The sequence below is a fragment of the Leucoraja erinacea genome, chromosome 25 (genome assembly GCF_028641065.1).
Source record: "Leucoraja erinacea ecotype New England chromosome 25, Leri_hhj_1, whole genome shotgun sequence".
Lineage (NCBI taxonomy): Eukaryota > Metazoa > Chordata > Chondrichthyes > Rajiformes > Rajidae > Leucoraja > Leucoraja erinaceus.
Window position 1 is genome coordinate 28,861,425 of NC_073401.1, and position 9,199 is coordinate 28,870,623.

The 9,199-nt window shown below is 45.8% G+C and overlaps 1 protein-coding gene across 1 annotated transcript in view; it reads left to right on the forward strand.

Annotated features, from left to right (window-relative positions):
* Positions 1–388: 388 nt before the first annotated feature.
* The window catches only part of slc7a4 (solute carrier family 7 member 4), a 25,668-nt gene continuing 16,857 nt past the window's right edge, over positions 389–9,199 (forward strand). Inside the window, exon 1 of the mRNA XM_055655397.1 lies at positions 389–5,686. The gene's annotated coding sequence lies outside the window, so the exon portion shown is untranslated. The remainder of the gene's footprint in view (positions 5,687–9,199) is intronic.

Below are 9,199 nucleotides of genomic sequence, written 5' to 3' on the forward strand. Positions count from 1 at the left end.
CTCAGCAACAATGTTTTCTGCATGTTTAAATGCCTCCTGCATGTTATGGTAACTCCTGCTATAGTGCATGAGCCTCCAATGCTGGTTTTTGTAAAACAGATTCTTGTCATCCCCATTCTACAATCGCCACAAGTTCAAACACCGCCAGATCATCACTGTTGTTTATCCAGCGTTACTTTTTAAAGTGGTACGTCTAGCGTAGACAGCTTGCCGCACTTTGTAAACGGTGCGTTGTTGTTCTTGGCGAGGCTTCTCATAAGTTCAAAGAAAGACACAAAAGGAAAAGAGCAAATGTACGTTCTACCTGTGACCTGCGTGGGTTTTTAGTAAAAACATAGAAACATAGAAATTAGGTGCAGGAGTAGGCCATTCGGCCCTTCGAGCCTGCACCGCCAATTCAATATGATCATGGCTGATCATCCAACTCAGTATCCCGTACCTGCCTTCTCTCCATACCCCCTGATCCCCTTAGCCACAAGGGCCACATCTAACTCCCTCTTAAATATAGCCAATGAACTGGCCTCAACTACCCTCTGTGGCAGAAAGTTCCAGAGATTTCCCACTCTCTGTGTGAAAAAAGTTCTTCTCATCTCGGTTTTAAAGGATTTCCCCCTTATCCTTAAGCTGTGACCCCTTGTCCTGGACTTCCCCAACATCGGGAACAATCTTCCTGCATCTAGCCTGTCCAACCCCTTAAGAATTTTGTAAGTTTCTATAAGATCCCCTCTCAATCTTCTAAATTCTAGAGAGTATAAACCAAGTCTATCCAGTCTTTCTTCATAAGACAGTCCTGACATCCCAGGAATCAGTCTGGTGAACCGTCTCTGCACTCCCTCTATGGCTTTGCCATAGAGGGAGTGCAGAGAAGGTTCACCAGACTGATTCCTGGGATGTCAGTACTGTCTTATGAAGAAAGACTGGATAGACTTGGATAGCCATATTTTCTCCGAGAGCTTTGGTTTATCCCACGCTCCAAAGGCGTGCGTACACGTTTGTAGGTTAATCGGCTCGGTATAAACGTAAATTGCCCTCAGTACGTGTAGGACAGTGTTCGTGTGCGGGGATCACTGGTCTCTAAACTAAGCTAGAGTCACAGAGGGATACAGTGTGGAAACACGCCCTTCGGCTCAACTTGCACACACCGGCCAACTTTTCTCAGCCACACCAGTCCCACCTGCCCGCGTTTGGTCCACATCCCTCCAAACTTGTGCAGGAAAGAACTGCAGCCGCCGGTTTTAAACCGAAGAAAGACACAAAATGCTGGAGTAACTCAGCGGGACGGGCAGCATCTCTGGAGGGAAGGAACGGGTGACGTTTTGGGTCGAGACCCTTCTTCAGACTCCCTCCAAACTTGTCCTATCTATGTATCAGTCTAACTTTCTTAAATGGTAGGTACACAAAAATGCTGGAGAAACTCAGCGGGCGCAGCAGCATCTATGGAGCGAAGGAAATAGGCGACGTTTCGGGCCGAAAACCCTTCTTCAGACTGATGGGGGGGTGGGGGGGAGAAGGAAGGAAAAAGGGAGGAGGAAGAGCCCGAGGGCGGGGGGGATGGGAGGAGACAGCTCGAGGGTTAACAGCTTTCTTAAATGTTGGGATGGTGCCTCAACTACCTCCTCTGGAAGCTTGTTCCATACACCCACCACCCTTTAACCTAAACTGTATACGAGAAGAGAGGGTAAAATCACAAGATGGCTGGACAGACTTGTGGCTGTTTATCACGGACGTTCAGCGACTGATTAAATTCTCTCCTTGTTTAGTTTCGTAAATCGCATTGACAGATCAGCGTTCATATGTTCAAACTTGGTATGTTGTTTCCGTCCGCACATGATCCCTTGATATACTTTTGGTAATTTGGTTGTCACGCTGCTGAATAAAGCTTCTTAGAATCAGGTCAGCGTTGTATCCTGGTGTCAGTCACATCTTGTTCTGTAAACATACTTGTGACATTGTTCTCCTATAGTTGAGTGTCTAAAATGCACGGCAAAACCGTCCAGCAGAATCGTGAGACATTTCAAAATGGATGAATCCTCGATCACTTTTGGAGTTCAAAAATCCCCATAGATATAACTTAAATAACCTGTTATCCGGACTATTTGAGTTTGTAGGTTAATTTGGCCCTTAATCTTTTAAGACAATAGACAATAGGTGCAGGAGTAGGCCATTCGGCCCTTCAGGCCAGCACACCCGTCATTCAACGTGATCATGGCTGATCATCCGCAATCAGTACCCCGTTCCTGCCTTCTCCCCATATCCTCTGAAGACGGTGTTACAGTGTTATTTCGAGAAGCTAATCACAGTTGTTCTGTATACACTGTTAGGCCGGTTCAGTGCACAGCGGTGGAGTCAAGTCAAGTCAAGTGAGTTTAATGTCATGTATCCCAGATAGGACAATGACATTCTTGCTTTGCTTCAGCACAACACAATATAGTAGGCATGAATACAGAACAGATCAGTGTGTCCATATACCATTGTATAAATATATACACACATCAATAAATAAGCAGATAAAGTGCAAATAAACAGATAATGGTCTATTAATGTTCAGAGATTTGTTTCAGTTGAGTTCAATAGCCTGATGGCTGTGGGGAAGTAGCTATTTCTGAACCTGGATGTTGCAGTCTTCAGGCTCCTGTACCTTCTACCTGAAGGTAGCAGGGAGATGAGCGTGTGGCCAGGATGGTGTGGGTCCTTGATGATGCTGGCAGCCTTTTTGAGGCAGTGACTGCGATCGATCCCCTCGATGGTAGGGAGGTCAGAGCCGATGATGGACTAGGCAGTGTTTACTACTTTTTGTAGTAAGTCTGCTGCCTTACAGCGCCAAGGACCATGGTTCGATCCTGACTACTGGTGCTTGAGCTGTGTGGAGTTGGTATGTTCTCCCCATGACTGCGTGGGATTTCTCCCGGTGCTCCGGTTTCCTCCCACGCTCCAAAGACGCACAGATCTTATAGGTTAATTGGCTTTGGTAAATTTGTAAATTGTTCCCTGGTGTGTGTAGATAGTGCTAGTGAGCGGGGTGATCGCTGGTCGGCGCGGACTCGGAGGGTCGAAGGGACTGTTTCCGCGTTCTAAATCTCAACAACAATGATGTGTGGAGGGGTCTTGGGGCCATGGCTCCCTGAAAGTGTGAACACAAGTGCACAGAGTGGTAAAGAAAGCATTTGCTATGCATGCCTTCATAGATGGGGGCTTTGTGTTAAAGAGTTAGGAAGTCATGATGCAATTCTTGACCACACTTCTTCCACCCTTGTTCCTGTAAAGACTCTATCCCCTACTCCCAATTCCTCTGTCTACACCGCATCTGCACCCACGGTGAGGTGTTCCAGACATTGGAGATGTCATCATTCTTTAGGGAACGGGGGTTCCCCTCTTCCATTATAGATGAGGCTCTCACCAGGATCTCCTCGACACCCCGCAGCTCTGCTCTTACCCATCCTCCCGCTATTCGTAACAAGTACAGACTTTAGAGATATAGCGCGGAAACAGGCCCCTCCAGCTCATTCTAGTCCGCGCCGACCAGCAAACCCTGTACACTAGCACTATCTTACAGACTACGGACAATTTACAATTTATACCAAAGCCAATTGACCTACAAACCTGTACGTCTTTGGAGCGTGGGACGAAACCAGAGCACCCGGGGAAAACCCGCTCAGTCACAGAGATGTCTGCACCTCACGCTGCCTCGGCAAGGCCACCAGCATAATCAAGGAGTTGATCCACCTCAGTCACTCCTCCCCACACTCCCATCAGGCAAGAGGTACAGAAGTGTGAAAACGCACACACCTCCAGATTCATTTGACAGCTTCTTCCCAGCTGTTATCAAGCAACTGAACCATCCTATCACCAACTAGAGGGCAGTCCTGACCAGAACATCAACCTCATTGGAGACCCTTGGACTATCTTCAATTGGACCATACCGGAATTTAAACCTGCCCCAGAACGTTCTTCCCTTCATCCTGTATCTGTACACTGTGGACGGCCTGATTGTAATCATGTATTGTCTTTATCCATGACTGGATAGCATGCAACAAAAAAGCTTTTGACTGTAAATGTTAATATTAAACTAAACTAAACTAAACCACAATGTATTTCACCAATCAGAGTCTACCAGGTCTCACTCTCAGATATTAAAATTCATTTGCCATTTTGCAAAGTGATTAATGTATTTTGTTACAGATGCCTTCGATATTACCTGCACCACACCCTTCCTTAGTTGAGCTAATTTCACAATCATACTTCTAATTCCTGGGACCAGGTTATTTAACCGAACAAGCAAGAGCTAGATAGGGCTCTTAAAGATAGCAGAGTCAGGGGATATGGGGAGAAGGCAGGAACGGGGTACTGATTGGGGATGATCAGCCGTGGTCACATTGAATGGCGATGGTTCCTGCTAGGAGTAGGAGTAGGAGATGCTGACCCCCCGTTCCTGCCTTCCCATGTCCCTTGATTCCGTTAGCCCTAAGAGCTGAATCTAACTCTCTTGAAAACATCCCGTGAATTGGCCTCCACTGCCTTCTGTGGCAGAGAATTCCACTGCATAACTGCACATACACCTGCTCTTCTTCTTGCGAATGAAACATAAGCCAAAGGAATAGTTAGATCTCAAGCCGGGTGTTGAGCAGCCAGGTTGTTGTCTCTGTTGGCGTCAATATCTGCCAGGGCCCTGACACAGCTCCATTTGGTGGGTGGTAGAGCGGGCACCCAGAGATGACATTGTTGGCTGCCTGTTGCTCTGCTCCGCATTCACAGGCTTGGCGGAAGGAGCCCCCATCTCCACACGCTGGCATTGAAACGCCCAACACCAAATCTGTTGAGCTTCACCCATGCTCCTCTGGGGAGCTCAGACCCAGGACAGCTTTTATCCGCTAATACACCTTCTTTCATTCTGGCCATTCTGGCTCCTGGACATGTTGCTTTGATCTGGTATTTTGTTGGTTCACATGCTTGATCAATGGTGTTTTATCATTGTCACCTATTTCCTTCGCTCCATAGATGCTGCTGCACCCGCTGAGTTTCTCCAGCATTTTTGTCTACCTTTGGTGTTTTATCATGAATGTTTTATTATTGTGAATGTTTAATGTTTTCTGAGTCATGTCACCTCTGGGCGGAGCACCAAGGCAAATTCCTTGTATGTGAATACTTGGCCAATAAACATACTTACTTATTGGCATCCCTATGACTTTCCTAAAATACAATTGGAGTTGGGGCAAGATTAGAAATGCCAGGCATTTGTGGCTCCCAGACATGTTACTGATCAACTAGTTTTTCCTGTACAACAGGTTCTGGGCTATAATTTATCTCTGTGGCTTTCTAAGCTGCTGTAACAGCATTCAGTCTTGCTCGGTGTGGACTACGTGTGATTTTCAGACTGCACGATTTTCTACATTTGATCTGCAAAGATGGGGGTGCGTCTCAGCTTGTCCTGAAGACAGCTCCATCCTTGACTGCGAGGAATCGTAGCGAATTGCGGACGTAGACCAGACCATCACGCAAACCACCCTCTCTTCCGTTGACTCCATTTGTACCGTCTGCACGGTGGCGCAGAGGTAGAGTCGCTGCCTCACAGCGCCGGAGACCCGGGTTCGATCCCGACTGCAGGCCCCGTCTGTGCGGAGTTTGTGCGTTCTCCGCGTGGGGTTCCTCCGAGATCTTCGGTTTCCTCCCACGCTCCGAAGACGTGCAGGTAAGTAGTTAAATTGTCTTGGTAAACATTATCCTTGGTGTGTGTCGGATAGTGTTAATATGTGGGTATCGCTGGTGGGCCTAAGGGCCTGTTTCCGCGCTGTATCTCTAAACTAAACCTCGCGCTGCCTCGGCAAGGCCAGCAGCATAATCAAGGATGAGTCGCACTCCGGCCACTCCCTCCTTCCCTCTCCCATCGGGGAAAAAAGTACAGAAGTGTGTACTTTTGTACAGATTCAGTAAGTTTCTTCCTAGCTGTTATCAGGCAACTGAACCATCCTACCACAACCAGAGAGCGGTCCTGAACTACTATCTACCTCATTGGTGACCCTCGGACTATCTTTGATCAGACTTTGCTGGCTTTACCTTGCACTAAACGTTATTCCCTTGTCGTGTATCTCGATTGTAATCATGTATTGTCTTTCTGCTGACTGGTTAGCACGCAACAAAAGCTTTCCCCTGTACCTCCGCACACGTGACCATAAACTGGGACCCTTGTTACAACCAGATGGCTGGCTCCACAGCTGGAGTCAGTATCTAGTCCTGTGTCAGGCAAGAGATCCCCAATAATGTAGTTAGTCACTGGCACATCACATCCTTCCAGTTTTGAGTCCTGTGTCTTTATATTGTCATGTGGCCCTTAATGGAACAATGAAATTCTTACTTGCGGTAGCACAACTGGAATGTAAACACAGTACTCTGTAAACACCGTCGTGAACAAGAGTCTGAACACGGGTTCCCACCTGAGTCACTGCAGCATTAAACCAATATCTGCAGTTCCTTCCTACACAATGTTCAGTATTTATATAGATATATATATATGTATGTAAACACACGCACACACACACACGCACACACATGCACATACCTATACACACACACACACACACACACACACACCTATATACACACACACACACACACACACACACATACCATAGACACACACACACACACACACACACACACACACACACCTATATACACACACACACACACACACACACACACCTATATACACACACACACACACACATACCTATATACAGACACACACACCTATATACACACACACACACACACACACACATACCTATGTACACACACACATGCATACCTATATACACACACACACACACGCACATACCTACACACACACACACACACACACACACACACACATATACACACACACATATACACACACACACATACACACACACACACACACATACACACACACACACACACACACACACACACATACCTATACACACACACACACACACACACAAACACACACACACACACACACACACACATCATAAAGTACCTATAAAATCTTAGTATATCACTTATAAAAGCATCATCAATTATATATTTTAAAAAACACAATACATGAATTAAAATCCAGAATAAAAAGAAAGATCAATGTCTTACAACGAGTCAACGATACCAGTGTCTCCACAACTGGGATTTGTCGCAAGTAATGCTAATCTTTATGTGTGACAAGGCCACAATAATTACATTTTTAGAGTCATTTATCCTGCAGATTCTTCCTCTTTCGTGTGGCGTGCACAGCCTAAAGTTGTAGGACAACTTGTTCTATTTGATCTTCCGTTTGTGCACGTCGAGTTGATTGCATTAGTCGAAACAGGGCGGACCACGTGAAGGTTGCAATCTCCCACCCCCATCCTGCAGATGAATTTACACGATACGATAATACTTTATTGCCTGAAATTTGTTGTGCATCGCAGCAGCTCCATTTACAGTATCGCAGACAAGACAAAAGAGACGAGAGAAGGCGAGCATTAAGACATCAAGACAGGACCCAAAAATACATACATTCAACCTAACATTACAATAACAGAAGACAACAGTTAAGGCCCATCAGCATGCAATTGATCTGGGATTAAACGCCGTATTTAGTTCGAGGATTCGCTGGTGAACAAAAGAGTGCTTCAGTCTAACCTTATTAAATTTTTTTTTTTTTTAATTTGCTATTGTATTTATTAGAAGTAGTGTTATTGTCAGTCAGTAGGGTTTTTGTCAGTCTCCCTATCTGTTTCCACGACCTGCAACCTCCGGCAACCACCTGCAACCTCCGGGAACCGCACGGAAACCTTGGGTGGGGCGCAAAGTCTCCAGAGGTTTCCGTTCAAGGTTTCCTAAGTGGGACAGACAGGGGCTTTAGGAGCCTTGGAGACAACCATATAACCATATAACAATTACAGCATGGAAACAGGCCATCTCGGCCCTACAAGTCCATGCCGAACAACTTTTTTTCCCTTAGTCCCACCTGCCTGCACTCATACCATAACCCTCCATTCCCTTCTCATCCATATGCCTATCCAATTTATTTTTAAATGATACCAATGAACCTGCCTCCACCAGTTCCACTGGAAGCTCATTCCACACCACTACCACTCTCTGAGTAAAGAAGTTCCCCCTCATATTACCCCTAAACTTCTGTCCCTTAATTCTGAAGTCATGTCCTCTTGTTTGAATCTTCCGTATTCTCAAAGGGAAAAGCTTGTCCACATCAACTCTGTCTATCCCTCCCATCATTTTAAAGACCTCTATCAAGTCCCCCCTTAACCTTCTGCGCTCCAGAGAATAAAGACCTAACTTATTCAACCTATCTCTGTAACTTAGTTGTTGAAACCCAGGCAGCTAGTTGTTGAAACCCAGGCAACATTCTAGTAAATCTCCTCTGTACTCTCTCTATTTTGTTGACAACAACTAGGTGAGGTTGAAATGGTGATTTGAGCGTGATGATTCTCAAACCTCAGTGAACCTATCATTATACTTTTTAATTAATAAATCTCTAACAGCTGCGGATTCTGCAAATGATTTGCATGAATACTCCGGCTCATCGATGACCTTCGCTGACTGGGGAAAATTTTCATCCAAAATTTCCCTTTGAAGAAGAGGAGCTTTGAATAAAGATAGTTATTTTCGAAACGCTTGGACGCTTTCCCTCCCGCAAACCAGCCTCAGACGGTGGTGGTGGTGGCTCCAGTCAGGCAGGGAGGTTGACACACATTCTAGAGTCGCATTAGAACTAAAACTGGATAGACTTGGTTTATACTCTCTAGAATTTAGAAGATTGAGAGGGGATCTTATAGAAACTTACAAAAATTCTTAAGGGGTTGGACAGGCTAGATGCAGGAAGATTGTTCCCGATGTTGGGGAAGTCCAGGACAAGGGGTCACAGCTTAAGGATAAGGGGGAAATCCTTTAAAACTGAGATGAGAAGAACTTTTTTCACACAGAGAGTGGTGAATCTCTGGAACTCTCTGCCACAGAGGGTAATTGAGGCCAGTTCATTGGCTATATTTAAGAGGGAGTTAGATGTGGCCCTTGTGGCTAAGGGGATCAGGGGGTATGGAGAGAAGGCAGGTACGGGATACTGAGTTTGGATGATCAGCCATGATCATATTGAATGGCGGTGCAGGCTCGAAGGGCCGAATGGCCTACTCCTGCACCTAATTTCTATGTTTCTATGTTTCTA